This window comes from Rosa chinensis, chromosome 5 (assembly GCF_002994745.2).
Source record: "Rosa chinensis cultivar Old Blush chromosome 5, RchiOBHm-V2, whole genome shotgun sequence".
NCBI lineage: Eukaryota > Viridiplantae > Streptophyta > Magnoliopsida > Rosales > Rosaceae > Rosa > Rosa chinensis.
The window spans coordinates 30651344-30665758 of NC_037092.1; the positions used below are offsets into that span (position 1 = coordinate 30651344).

General features: G+C 37.7%; 1 non-coding gene across 4 annotated transcripts; it reads left to right on the plus strand.

Annotated features, from left to right (window-relative positions):
• The first annotated feature begins 9044 nt into the window (after window positions 1-9044).
• Window positions 9045-14402, plus strand: LOC112163869. Of its 4 annotated transcripts, none has more exons than XR_002922292.2 (9): window positions 9050-9801; window positions 9912-10093; window positions 10751-10813; window positions 11005-11054; window positions 12094-12516; window positions 12759-12830; window positions 13391-13462; window positions 13569-13630; window positions 13739-14402. It is a non-coding gene; the product is annotated as an uncharacterized LOC112163869 (transcript). The 4 variants fall into 4 exon arrangements; XR_002922293.2 differs by having other exon boundaries at window positions 9054-9801; window positions 12455-12516; XR_005800463.1 differs by having other exon boundaries at window positions 9045-9801; window positions 11005-12516.
• Window positions 14403-14415: the final 13 nt, after the last annotated feature.

Sequence of the window (14415 nt, forward strand, 5' to 3'; positions counted from 1 at the left end):
GAGTTCTAACCACAAAAACCAAAAATCCAAAAACCGAAATTCTCTTCAACATCACCTTTTCACTGTTGCACCTAGCCCGAGCTAGCCTAGCCACTGCTGCCCACCTGCGCTGCACGCCTCCCCTGCAGCTCTTACGCACCCGTGTGCCGCCTACTGCCCCTGCAAAATAGCAGGACGCTCGTTCCTGTGCAGATCATCCTGCTTGCAACCCCTGAAATGTCTTGATCGAAACCTCAGATCAAAATCCTTCCTTCATCAAAGTTGTTCATCTCTGTCTCTTCTATATGACCTCCTAATTTCAGCCTTATCGGAGTTGTTTTGAGACCTGCATTCTTCCGCCAAAGCAAGCAGCACCTTCGGCCGAGCCTATCAATTTCCGGCCACCTTTTCTCAAGAAACAAGTTTTTCAAACCGACGTTGCAATCCTGCAAATCTCGGCCACACAGAAAGGATTGAAAGATAGTTTGCAATCCCCGACCCAGGATCGATAACACGTCTGCAATCCTATATGCCTGCATTAACACGCGCGTGTATTGAGAATTTCAAGTTCCAAAATTCATGAGTAAGTTTTCACTAGTGAGTTGTTCCCGTTTTTGAAATTTAAATTTATTTTTATTTGTCTTCAAGGACTTACAAAATCCCTTCTTCTACATCCCACCTTTCTGTAATGTGGGTTAGATTTGCTAAAAGCGGAATCGTGGGGATTCACGCTACATACGAACTAAGAGCGTTCGTGATCATCGGACTAAGAGCATTCGTGATCTTCGGATTAAGAGCGTTCGTGAGCATCGATTTTTTCGAACTATGAGCGTTCGTAAGCATAAAAATTTGACCGTACAAACGTCATTGGTTTCAAGCCAAATCCAAAAATTTGAAAACAAAGACAATGGTTATAACTCTTTCTCACTAGGCGTACTCAAGCACTACTACAATAAGTTAATCAGACAACAGATATTTGGAGTTGTGTGATGACCAGCCTCACTGTGGTCTAAACGAGTGTTGTGTGATTGAAAAATCACACAACGGTGATTTCACTGATGTGTGACAATACTTTGCTCAACAGAATACATATTTCCGTTGTGTGAATTCTGCGCAGGCATGTGCCTGGCATGGCATGCGTGGGGATGTGTCGACACATTCAAACAACAGAAGAAGGAATTCGCCATTGTCTGAGATTCATAACACACAACAGATATAACTCATTCTTTGTTGTCTGAGATATGTAACACACAACAGATATAATTCATTCTTTGTTGTCTGAGATATGTAACACACAATAGATATTACTCATTTTTTGTTGTCTGAGATTAATAACACACAACTGAAGTGAAATGAATCTCACACAACAGAACTTTGTTTTCTTTTATTGTTGGTTGTTAGTTCACACAACCAATATATTTGGTCAGCTGTGGTGTGACTATTGTAATCAGATTGGCTAATAGCCAATTACTGTTGTAGGAGAAGCCTTAATTTTAAACTCGTTTACAATCATACAATACATTGTTTTGTATTGTGTTGTATGAGATCAATGCTAGGTGAAATCATACAAAATCAATGCTAGAGATTATTACCAATGAACAATAATTTTATATTAATGCTAAAAGTAACTTAGATACATAAAAACAAACTCCAATCGATTCACTATATACAATTTTATAAGCATTTAAACATTTCATTGAACGAAGCCTTCCAATGTCATAAGCTATACAAGACTGTGTTCGATCCTCACCCACAAGCAATGTTGCAATACAAGCAATCCAATTTCCATCTTGTGCAGCATATGCAGTATATGTTCGATCCTCCAAGAATGATCCTTTGCCTATCAAATTCAGGTAACCTCCCCGGCAAACTTGACTACCGCACAAACAATCTGATGCTTCATATTCTTCCTTACTCTGTCAAAAAAAATAGACTTCAATTGTCAAATACAGTCATGTAAATTGCAATTGAGTAACACATGAGACCCATAGGCAAAAGAGTCAGACCTCCTTAATAGAGTTGTAGTCTAATGTGATCTCTTCACTGTATTGAATCTTACGTACAGTGCAGATTCTAATCTGGTAACGAACATCTACAGCAGTAACTCTGCATTAACGAAAGTGAAAGTGTTTATAGAACTAGTAGTCAAAGTTTGGCCAGACTAAATTCTAGGATTAGGATGCCATTGATTACTATAGGTACTTGTATATACATAAGACATAAAGAACTGCTAATAACACATATCTTGATAGCATACATCAATCTAATTTGTATTTCCGGCATTCTTAACCACAGTGCTATAATACTTATTGAAATGGCAATCTAAAACTGCATATTCAAAAAATAAATATTCTAAAATGGAAAGTTGTTCTTACACCAAAGTATAAAATAATCTAAACATCATAAAGTACGAAAGCTCTAAGTACGTACAAGCCAAAAGGTAACCGTAAAACATAAGTAGCAGCAAAGAACTTTTAACTAAATGCAGCACCATATATCATGGGGATGTAACAATTAATAGTCAAAATCACAACTTCGTACTGCTCTGTAAAATTCCCTATATGCATGGTGGGACGAGGACGGTACGATGACTAACAGAACAAATTTAATAGAACCTACTTTGCTTCACAATTAGGTCGGCACGAGTGACAAATTCTACTTGCATAGGTTGCTTTATGCATGGCATCAACAACAACTAAATCATACCCATTAGCATCACCTTGCCAAACAACAATCAATGATAGGCACAAATCAGTAGAGCAAACAGTAACTACCTATGAACTTGGGCAACAATAAAGCACCTTGAACTCTTTAATCAAGCTTCAATCTCAAACCTTGAGCACTTGATTGAGCCCATGGATATGTCAATTTCAATCATATTTTCTTCCTCATTGATCTCAGCTAAGAACTCAAATAAAGTATGCTGTTGGAAAATGGCCTTCTGTGACAAACCTGACATTTTCTGTTGCAGACTAAAGATGGACTCTTCTTCCTTGTCATGGCCAACATAATATCCGTCGGGGAGGGATATTTCGATGAGGCTTTTCTCGTCGGAGATTGAACTGTCTGAGAAATCTGGACTCCGATCCACATTGTCTCCAAATGGCCAGTCTAGTACTTCAGACTCCTCACTAGTTGATAAGTCATCAAGGCATGCACTTTCTACTACCAAATCTGGTGTTGAACTTTGTGCCGCTACCAAGTATTTGGGAGCCTCATTGTTCATACTTGCTTCTTGAACTTCCTTGTCTTGTATAGAAGCACTTTCATTATCAGACTTAAGAACAACTTTTTCTTCAACTAATCTCTCAAGCAGAATAGGTTTTTGCTTGGAACATGTGAAGAAAAGAGTTGAGAATATCAATGTTATAGATTTTAGGAAGATGGAGTAGAAACCAAAGCCCAGTATCAAACCCACCAATATAAGCAATGGAGCAAGAACCACAATCAATGGTGGTGGGAATCTGAAGAACCACAAAGGAGTAGCCATTTGATCTTCAAGTATGTTTTTCAACTCCATGAAGAACCACAAAAGCCTAAGTAGCAAGAACAAAAAACAATTAAGCTAAATTTGAGAGGAGAGCAAGCTCTCTTTGTATGATTGAACAAAAATATTTATAGCAGAAAGCTGACAGATTACCCTTTTCAGGTCCAGAATAAGCAAAATAAAGGATCTAAGATTAAAGACTTTTCAAGAAACAAAGTACAATCTTCAAATCTCTAGTGCTGTTATAGCTTAGGTATATGAATATTTAGAACTTCAAAACTAGAAAAGTATAGAGCACTTTATTTTAAGCTAGCTCTATGAAAAACAGCATGAAATAGAGGAAGGAGGGCATGAAGTAGATCAGAAGGAAGCCAGTATGAATCTAAGCTGTAGTGTGCTTTGAGATTTGAGGAGCAGGTCTCACCTAATTAACTAGTCTGCAAAGAGGAAGCAAAGTGAGCAGAAGAAGATATATTATATATTTTCTTAATAGTGTATATAAAATTGAAGGGCTGGTACTGAAAGGGTTGTTTCTCTCTTCAGAGAGACTCACCGTTCCCAAGTCCCCATTAATCCTAAACAACTGCATTTTTTTCTAATAACAACTACCACCAATCAGGGTGGTTTTACTCTGCAATTGACTCTCTTGAAAAACCTAAAACCCTCCTCTCTAGTTTCCCTGTATTGGTTGGTTATAGTCTAAAAAACTTGGAAATTAGAGAAAACTATGTGCCACCCATCTGAGCTCACACATGGCACTTCTCATCCAACTTCGATGCAGCAAAAACAAAGAGAAGAATAGTAACTTAAAAGAAATTGTACCAAGAACTGTAAAATTGACTATTATATTGTTGTTTTTCCTATCCCTTTCTTCATTACTTGTCTTCAACTCCAAGAAGGGTTTTTTAGAAAATGTATCTGAATCTTCATCAAAGATGGATAAACCCCATCTTTAGCTTATTTCTGATCATAGAAGCTTGCTTTTCTCCATGGATCATTCAATAAACTCAATTCAAAAGACCCAGTTTTCAGCAGGAATCAAGTTACTTTGACACTTGTATTAGACTACCTGGTCTTGGAGACCCATCAACCAAAACAATTTCTTTTAATTTGCTGCAATTTATAGGAAGAATGGAAGAATGGCAGTCAAAGAAGATCTAATTCGATCAATAGTCAATTTTCAAACTTCACACATGCATGCATCCAAACCTATTATATCTTCAGCCACAAATCAAAGATTAGCTAACATGCATTCTGCAGAAAACCCATGCATAGTTGTTTCAGATTGGAATTATAAGCAGTCAGAGACAAAAGCAACCAGGCATGGTCACTTATTCATCCCAAAGAGAAAGAGAAAACTAAAAGTGGCAACTATATATCCCGCAGTTCTACTTTGTTTAGCATGACCATTTGAAAATCATTACGTCTAACAAATCCAAACTATCAATCAACAAATCTTTCATATCCAGGAATAAATCACAATACTAAATCACGAAGCATATAAACCATTCAATGTGTCTTTAATTACACTAGGCTACCAAAACAAAGAAATAAAAGACATATAGAATAAGAATTCACGCCCATGAATCAGAACTCTAGTAACCTTACTGGTAGGAACTCTAATAACCATACTAGAATCTAAATATATCTGTAGACATGGATACTTGACAATCAAACCTAGATCAGTAGATCGCTCCTTGTGTGCCCTTCCCTGAACCATTGCATTGAAATCCAACAAGAAGCTCAAATTGTGAGTTGATTTAGTTAAAACATCTATTAAAAAAATTGCAAAACAGAGTCTACATATTTAAATGATATCTTAGTAGAAAGCTATACCTTCCAAATGCTAAAAACTAGTAGGTATGAAAAAGACATGCTAAAAACTACATTACCAAGATAATACGAGTTACACTTACTTCTGGTGAAAGTGAAAGCTGTCAAGAAAAAGTTTCACGGTATGCATAATCAAGAACATAATAAGACCTCAATGTAGGCTAGAAGCAGAGGCAGATATATATATATATATATATATATATATATATAGTTGTCAATACAAACCACAATTTGTTGTCAATCACCAAAATCTGCTTAAAACTTGACCATCTAAGTACCGAGACAAAGCTAAACTCTCTATCCTAATACTGCAATGTGCACTCATATACTCACTATCTTAAAACACAAAACACACTTGCAAAGTTTGTAACAAATGTGCATTGCTCATAGCTCAAAAAGCCAAAAAAAAAGAAAAGAAAGAAAAGTAGCATTCCTGATTTTCAGATAATCTTGACAAGAGGAAGTTCAATTTTCACTCTTTCTGCTTCTCTAAAGCAAAGAAGAGAGCAATTGCACTGCAAAGCCAAAACAAAACCTAATTGAGATCTGCAAACCTAAATTCCACAGATTCATTTAACTATGCGCGCGCACACACACACACACACAGTTCTCAAAGTAAATAAATTGAAAGGGTGCCAAGGACTAACCGGAGCTGTAGAGGCCATGGCCGACGAGGAAAATCAACCAAACAACAAGACGAATATAAATACAGCAGTAGGGAATGAGATCTGGCAGCTCTGTTTCGGTGGAGCCCGTGCTTCACCGCCATTGCTAATCGATACCTGGAATTCAATCAGCTTCAATAGAAAGGAAAAAAAAAGGGATTCATTCCCTATTGGATAAAGCGATGTGGTGGTCAGAGAATCAGAATCCATCAGTAAAGTAAAACATGAGTAAACCCAGGTGGAGGAGATGTGGGGATTTGGGTCGGTATACCGGGGAAGAAAGAGGAGTGAACCAGATGGAAGACTGAGAGAAAGGTTTCAAGAGAGAGAGAGAGAGAGAGTGTGTCAAGAAACCATAGATTGCAGATTGATGATATCGAATACGCTATTGCTAAACCTCCAGGGAAAAACCTCCAACTGAACACTACCTTCAGAGAGAATGGGCTAGGATTGGGGGTTAGGGTTATGAGGTAGAAGGTCTTGGGGGACTGTTTTGGGGGAGAGGTCGATTCTCGGAGAATGTATGGGATTTAGAGAAATTGAAGTTCTTTCGGGGCCAGATCCATGGTTAATTCAAGATAGGTCAAAGCTTTAGGGCCAAAGATCGAAAATTTGGGGGAGATTTGGAGAGAGAGAGAGAGAGGGACAGAAAGAGGGATATTAGGAACGGAAGAAAGATAGTAGAAGAACAAGACGAATGAGAGGTGGCATAAGAAAGGTGGAGTGAACCTTGATTGAGACTATTGATTTCAATAAAGACTCCATAAGTTGTTTAGCACTTTAGTGGGAGACTTCAAGTTTCTCCAACAACAGAAAATTAACGGACCGTTGTATGAGTATATGATTACAAAACAGGCTGAGAGGGAAAATTTGCCGCCTGTGACTCATTTCATTTGAGTTAAATTAATTTTGCCGCACTGTGCAATTTGCTTCCATGCTCAGACAACAGAACTATGACAATCTGTTGTGTAAATTTGTGCAACTTGCACTAGGTGTACCAAGAGGATTTCTCAAAGTTCATGCAACATTCATTATACAACAAATATCAAAAAAAGGGTTGTGTGAATAATTCAAATTGAGCTCCTTCTGGGAGGGAATTATGTGCTAATTTCCCTCCATCTAGGCCTCATATTCACACAACGAAAACTTCTTAACTCAGTTGTGCAATACCTTCCTAAGAAAAAAGTTTTAAATTTTCTTACATTCACACAACAAAAACATATTTGTACCGTTGTATGATAGAGTTTGTGTTAACACACAACAGTAAATTTTAGTTCTGTTGTGTGATGAGTGCTGTGTGTTTCAATTTTTGTAGTAGTGAAGAGTAATTGTGATGTTTAGGAAAGGTTTGAACTGAGACAACAGTTTTAAAAGTGAGCAATGTTCCACCAAAATCTAGCCTTACCTTACCTGGTCACAACGAAATTGGAATTACCAAACAGATTGAGTAACTACTACTTGTCTAAGCTTGATTATCCTTTTTGGATTAAATTTAGAAACTTTGACGTAATCATTGGTTTTCATAGAAATAAAGTGTCGATTTTGATTTGAACTTTATCCAATCAAGTATGTTTCTCGGAGAGCTAGAATGCCTCATGGATAGTGCTACTACGCACACCATACTTCGAAATAGGCAGTTATTTCTTAAGATGATGCCTACTCGATCTTCAGTGATTACGATGGCAGAGTCATCTAAATTGATTCATGGTCGAGGACCAGCTCAATTCTTATTGCCACATGGCACAATCATTAATGTCACTGAAGCTCTCTATGCTCCTAGGGCTGAAAGAACCCTTTTGAGCTTCAAAGATATAAGAGCCAATGGTTTTCATATGGAAACACATTGTGAGAATGGACAAGAGTTCCTTTGCATCACCTCTAATGACTACGGACATAAAAGAGTCTTAGAGAAACTTATGTGTCATTCTAGTAGGTTGTATGCAACCACTATTCGAATCATTGAATCCAATCATGTTATGAGAGATGATTTATGACATTCTGACACATATAGGCTTTGGCATGACCGTCTAGGACACCCAGGTCATGACATGATGATCCATATATTAAAGACTTCGCACGGACATCCATTTTTCAGAACGAAAAGAAGTAAAAATCGAGATTTGGACCCCGAAAGAGCCTCTGCTCCTCATGGTGCCATTGATCTCCAAAACCAACCATTTATGGCCTGCGCCGCCGTCCCCCTGCGGCCCAAAGGTGGCTTTGACGCCACCACAACTCTTTTGTCTCCAAATCCTACTTCTAAGGTCCATTGTGACTTCATGGCTCAACCAAAATCCTCATTGATTGTTTCTAAAGCCCATCATTTGTTCTACAAAGCCTGCTCTTTAGCAAAATTAGGATCGAGACCATCGTATGCAAAGGACACTAAAGAAAATATACCATTCTTGCAAAGAATCCAAGGTGATATTTGTGGACCTATTCAACCACCTTGCGTACCATTTAGATATTTTACGGTGTTAGTTGATGTATCGACACGCTTGTCACATGTCATGCTTTTGTCCACAAGGAACGCAGCATTTGCTAAACTCCTAGCACAAATTATTAAGTTAAGGGCTTACTGCCCTGATCATCCTATTAAGTCTATCAGATTAGACAACGCGGGGGAGTTTACATAAAAAGCTTTTGATGATTATTGCATGTCCATTGGGATTGATTTTGAACATCTAGTTCCTCATGTTCACACCTAAAATGGTCTCGCAGAAGCCGCTATTAAACTACTACAAATGGTCGCTAGGGTATTGGTAATGCGAACCAATTTCCCTATTTTTGCTTGGGGCTACACAATATTGCATGCAGCTATGCTTATTCTTCTGAGGCCCCACTACTAGAATTATGCTCATAGACATCATGACAATTAAATCGGTGAGAAATACGCGGGATGTAAAACAATGTCATTAACATCGATTCCTTAAAAACCTATTTGTATGCATATAACTGACATCGCTTTTTACTGTTGACCGATGTCTATATTTTCATTCTAAAATTTTCAAAAACGCGCTGAAAGACTAAATTAAAAATTTTCAGGAACGCAGGGAACAAAATTTTCATTCCCCACGCTCAATATTTTTCCAACTCACTTGATCTCTAACTTTACAATTGAAAACTGGCGACCCATTTTTTCTCTTGCTATTACCCGAACCCTAGCCCTCTCCGCCTTCCTCTCCCACTCTCTTTCCACGGCCAACCACCGATTCCCTCTCTCTGCTCACTCCTGCTACGATCTCTCTCTCTCATTAACCACCTCCTCCCCCTTGCCGACGCCATCACCTCCACGAGCAAGCTCTCTCTCTCTCTCTCTCTGATCTCGGAAGACTGAAAGAAGGCAAAGAACCCTTCTCGCAATCTCTCTCTCGAATTGGGGAAATCGATTGCTTCTGTGAACAAAAACAACATCCCAGGGGCGACCGGCGCCGTTCTGTCAAAGAAATCTCAGGCGCTGGCGAAAATCATTGATTCACAGTCGGTTCTCAAATGGTAAATCGAAATGGTGGGGGTTTTCAATTCTAGGGTTTTTGGTAATCAATCGAAAATTGAATTATAGATGGGTGGAGATTTGGGGATATCTGCGTTCCCTGAACAAGACAACATACTCTGAAGCTTTCAGAATTCTAAAGGTGAGTGAATTGTGTGGGTTTTAACAGAGGCGGAGACGAGAGAGATTGAGAACGAGGGTCTGTTTTGCTCCACAGAAATAGAGTGAAAGAATGTCACCTTCAATCTATCTGTTTTTTCGATTTGACGGTGGAATCTAACAATATGTGCTTAGGCAAAGAAGAAGAAGAAGAAGAAGAAGAAGAACCAGACACGCATCTGAAGGTACTCACACATGAATTTCAACTCTTTTAGCCCATAAAGTATTGACTCTTCGGACTCTTGAACTGTCTCTGTATCAATACATGAATTTGTTCTTGTTATTGTTTCCTCAGTTCGAGCGTTGAACTCAATATTCTCACAATGGGATACTCAAGCGGGCACTAAGGAATATCAGTGGAGAGCCATGCGGTGGATCAGCCATCAATGGAACCGAATTTGATAGCCCTACTAATAACCCAGCCATCATTTGGGTCTGTACTTATGCCAATGGCACCACCTGCCATATTACCCAACTGTATGTTCTTCACTTGCTGCTAATAATGAATTTAACATAACCTTTACTGAAAGCACTCTGAGTGTTCCCATCTTTTTTGTATTTCAAGAGAGTCTATGCTCTAAACAAACGAGAGTGTTTGCAAAGGAACTTTTGGCTTTGAGATACCTGACCTTCTTGTATGCTTTTCTATTTTGTTTTTTCTACTCTGCTGTTTCTTTTATCAAGTTTTGATATTGCATATAAAGATGTGAACTTTTTAATTTTAGTTGAAATAATTTTACTGCATATTAGGGTTCTGGATAGCCAGTGACTGGGGCCTCTTTATTGGCCTCCTTATGGCTTGGAATTATGGGTTCAGGTTGCTTGAAATTAATATACTCTGTCAAGTTTTTCCTCAATCCTATTGACTCTTGTGATCCTCCTTTACAGCCTGGTTTCAGTTTGCAAAGAGTTTTAGAAAAATACCGTTTATCGTGGATGTTGTTTTGGCTACCAATTTCAATTTGCAATTGATTTGTTATGCTTTTCTCTAGCCTCCTAGAGTTAATATTGTAACAACCGGGGTAAAAAAAAAAAAAAAAAGGGTTTGTTTAAGGACTTTTTGGTATTTGGTCACTAGGTAGGAGGGTTTATTGCCATCGTGATTTTCTGATTTCACTGTTGGGTTTTTGATAGACATAGAAGACGGAGTTAGTGATTTGGGGGAAAGAAGAGGAACTTCAAGATTGGGTGCCAAAGGTAAATTCGTGCTCGAATCCCTTTAGTAAGGCTTCATTGTGTATTTTAGACGCATTCGATTAATTCTAGGTTTGGATTTATGGAATTGCCATCATTTTAAGGTCTTTCAACGAAATCCAAATCTGGGTATTCTAGTGATGAATTATGGGAGATGACATTAAGTACTCATGGAATTCATATAATTGTCTTAGGCTGAGAAGGTTGGTGGGGATTTGAGAGGGGTGATTAGCCTACATTACTGGTAAGTGATCTTTACCTTAGCTGGTGTTTCCTTTCAGTTGTTAAATTTGGGTTTATTGAAATGCTTCTGCTCAGCTTGAGGTAGAGAATCAAGTTAATTGTTTGATTTCTGGAAGTGTGGGATATTTGAGTTATGCTGGAAATTCTAATATGGATCAAGCATGCCGTTTTTTTTTTTTTTTTTTTGGTGTTCCTGATGCAAGTCATGATATATAATTTTCAATTTTTTTCTATTGAATTTTCAAACTACTGTCTTCTTGGCAATGAAGCACTGTTCTGCATAATTACAAGTATAGAGGTTTTATAGTTCCTTATTTTATAGGCACTGCACTATACTATAATCATAGTTAGCACTCATGTATAATCATATAATTATCACAAGGCCGCAAGCCGTTAGCTAAACTTCTATGCTCTGCACAATTTACTTAGATATATAAATACACACACACACACATAATTATTTACATAGACACACACGCACACACACATATATATAGCACTCATGTATAATCATATTTATGTACGCAAGCACATAGACACACGCCTACTCCATACATGTCTTTATATTCAATATTTGCAGCTCGGCAAGACTCCTGTTGCTCTATTCTTGAAGTACTTTTAAGGTTGACTATGTTGTTTTAGAAACCTAACCACAGGGTTAAGTGTGGGTTATGGACCTGACCACGGGGGTAAACGTGGGTAAGAAATGTCTGGCGCTAGAACCAATCTTTGGTATTACTTTGGACCCGACCACGGGGTGTTATGTGGGTATTGGACCTAACCACCGGGGTTAAGGGTGGTCATAATTTAACCATTGTTGATTTGAGCTCACTTGTCACACTATATATATAGTAAGAATTCTATGAGACTTTTAAGCTTTCATTTATGCTTTCTACCTTACGGCATTTGTTTTTATCTTACTTGGTGGAGTCTTTCCTTCATTTATTCCTTGCCATGCTTGATCCAGCTAGTTAAGATAAAGTTTGCTTACTGGGCTCCTGAGCTCATCGACATATATTTCTTTCTCTTATAATTCTCAGACATAGAGGAAGATGACATAGCAGGTGACACAAAGTATCGGCATAGAGCGGCTAGTTGGTCTGAGGAAGTAGAATAATACCTTGCCAAGCAATAGCTGCGTGGAAGGGTGCATGAGAATAGATAATTGCACGTTTTAAGGGTGTAGTTTAAAGAATTTCTTATGCAAATTCATTGGTTAGGCCTGGCTTGCTTCTGTCATTCATTAAGTTTATAGCAAGCAGTAGTTGTCTCGTCCGGTTTGGGGCATGACAGTTAGGCTGTTTAATTCCAAAAGCAAAATTTCTATTATTGTCGCAAGTATTCATGACATACTGAGAGGTTAAGAGTTGATTATTTCACTATTTGTTTCAATTTTTTTAGGAAAATCGATCAGAATTATTTCACAGGTCATGGATCATCAATGTGACTGCATTGACATTATTGTAAGTAATGAGAGAATATCTGTTTTAAATTTAGTATAATGTTTGAAGTGTCTAATACTTTGCTACTTTCCTTGGTTCATTGTATTATTCAATTTCTCTGTCAGCCCTTGCTCCTTGCTTTCCTATACTGTCATTCTAATAAGAGATGGGCACTCTTACTTTAGCAATCTGTTGATTCAAGACTATCCCATCCCAGTATTTTAAAATCAATTATATCTTCAATTGATGATGTTTCCTTTCAGGTCAATTGCTCACAATGCATTCTCTGGGCCCATCCCCAAGGAGCTTGGAAACCTCAAGGACTTAAATATGCTGTAAGACATAAACTATAGTCCAGCTACCATAAACTATTTAGTCTAGTTTGAAAGCATCAATATTGATTAATCAAGTTACATATTGTGGGAAAATGAGAAAACTGATAACAATGGATATGCATTAGAATCTATAGGAACTTAGTACAATTGTTTTTGCAGTTGTGAAATAGATATCTACTCATTGCCAAACTGCCCAAGTGGTGACTAATTAATGCATGACCCTAGGAGCTGAAACATGATAAACAACTTTATATCCATTGGAAAATTGTGAAACACAATCAAAATCATTGGTATAGGTTACTGGGCTGTCTTATGAGCCTTCTTGAAACATGTCATTCTTACAAGGTTGTTAGAAGATGGATTAGTTAGTTAACTGATTTATTTTCACATCTACTATTACATTCCCAAATGCACATGGGTTGCAAACCCAAAGTATTCATTTCTCAATTGTGATTTAGTGCCTGTATCTGCATACACATGTACTCGATCTATATTGCCCCGAATGTTCCACACAATTGCTTTAAAGTAATTCTTCTATGGCTATTCATCATGGTTTGCAGGTCCTTTGAAATAAATAACTTCTCCAGAACACTACCTCCCGAACTTGGTAATTTGGTCAAGCTTCAACAACTGTAAGTTCTTTGTTTAGTACATTGAAGCTTTTGTTTATTCTTGAATCTTTTTGACATATTACTTAAGGAGCTGAAACTCTTGCCTTTTCTCTACTTGATGAAGCAGCTAAAGTAAGGCGGATTTATGATATTGCAAATGTTTCATCCTCCATGATTCTTATTGAAAAGGTAAAAACTTGTAGAACTTGTGATAGAGAAATATTATAATTCATAATCTCTTAAACAGCTGGTATAATATACTGCCAAGCTAAACTGTGCCCCTTCAAAAATATGTAGACCCACGCAGCAGATACAAGGAAGCCTGCATATAAATGGTTGGGATTGAGAGGAAAAGATGCTACGAGTTCAGCTTCAGACGAGTCTAGAAAAAGAGCCTTTGGAACAGATATCACAAACGTTGTAAGAGGGGCGGCAAAATCTTCTACTGCTGGGAAATTGGAAGCTCAGAAACAAAAGCAACATGAGAGTATAGTACGGCAACGTGAGAGCATAGTACGTAAGGTTGATAGGAACAATTCAGAGGACTCGAAAGAAAATACAAAGAGCTACCAGTTTGGCCCTTTTGCCCTAGTTACTATTGCCAGAGCTGGGAATTTCAACATGAAGAAGGTTGACTGGGACAATTTGTCCTCTACGTACTTATCGTCCCTAGTATCAGAATCAAGGTATCATCAACTTATGCTTCAGCCTGATGTGTAGGTATATGATAAGATATACAAGTCTTATATATATGTACGCAAGAAAAAGTGAAACTATTACTAGGCTACCTTGGTTTGTAGATTACTTGATTAATTGAAGAGCAATGCTCTCTTCAGTACTTGCCTTAAAATTTCAAACATTCTTTCTTGTTCAGTGTAGATTATTTTTTTACAAAAAGGGTTCTCAATTTAGTCACTCTGATAGTGTTATGAATTTAATGATGTTCTGTTATTGTTCTGTATCTGTGTTTGCAA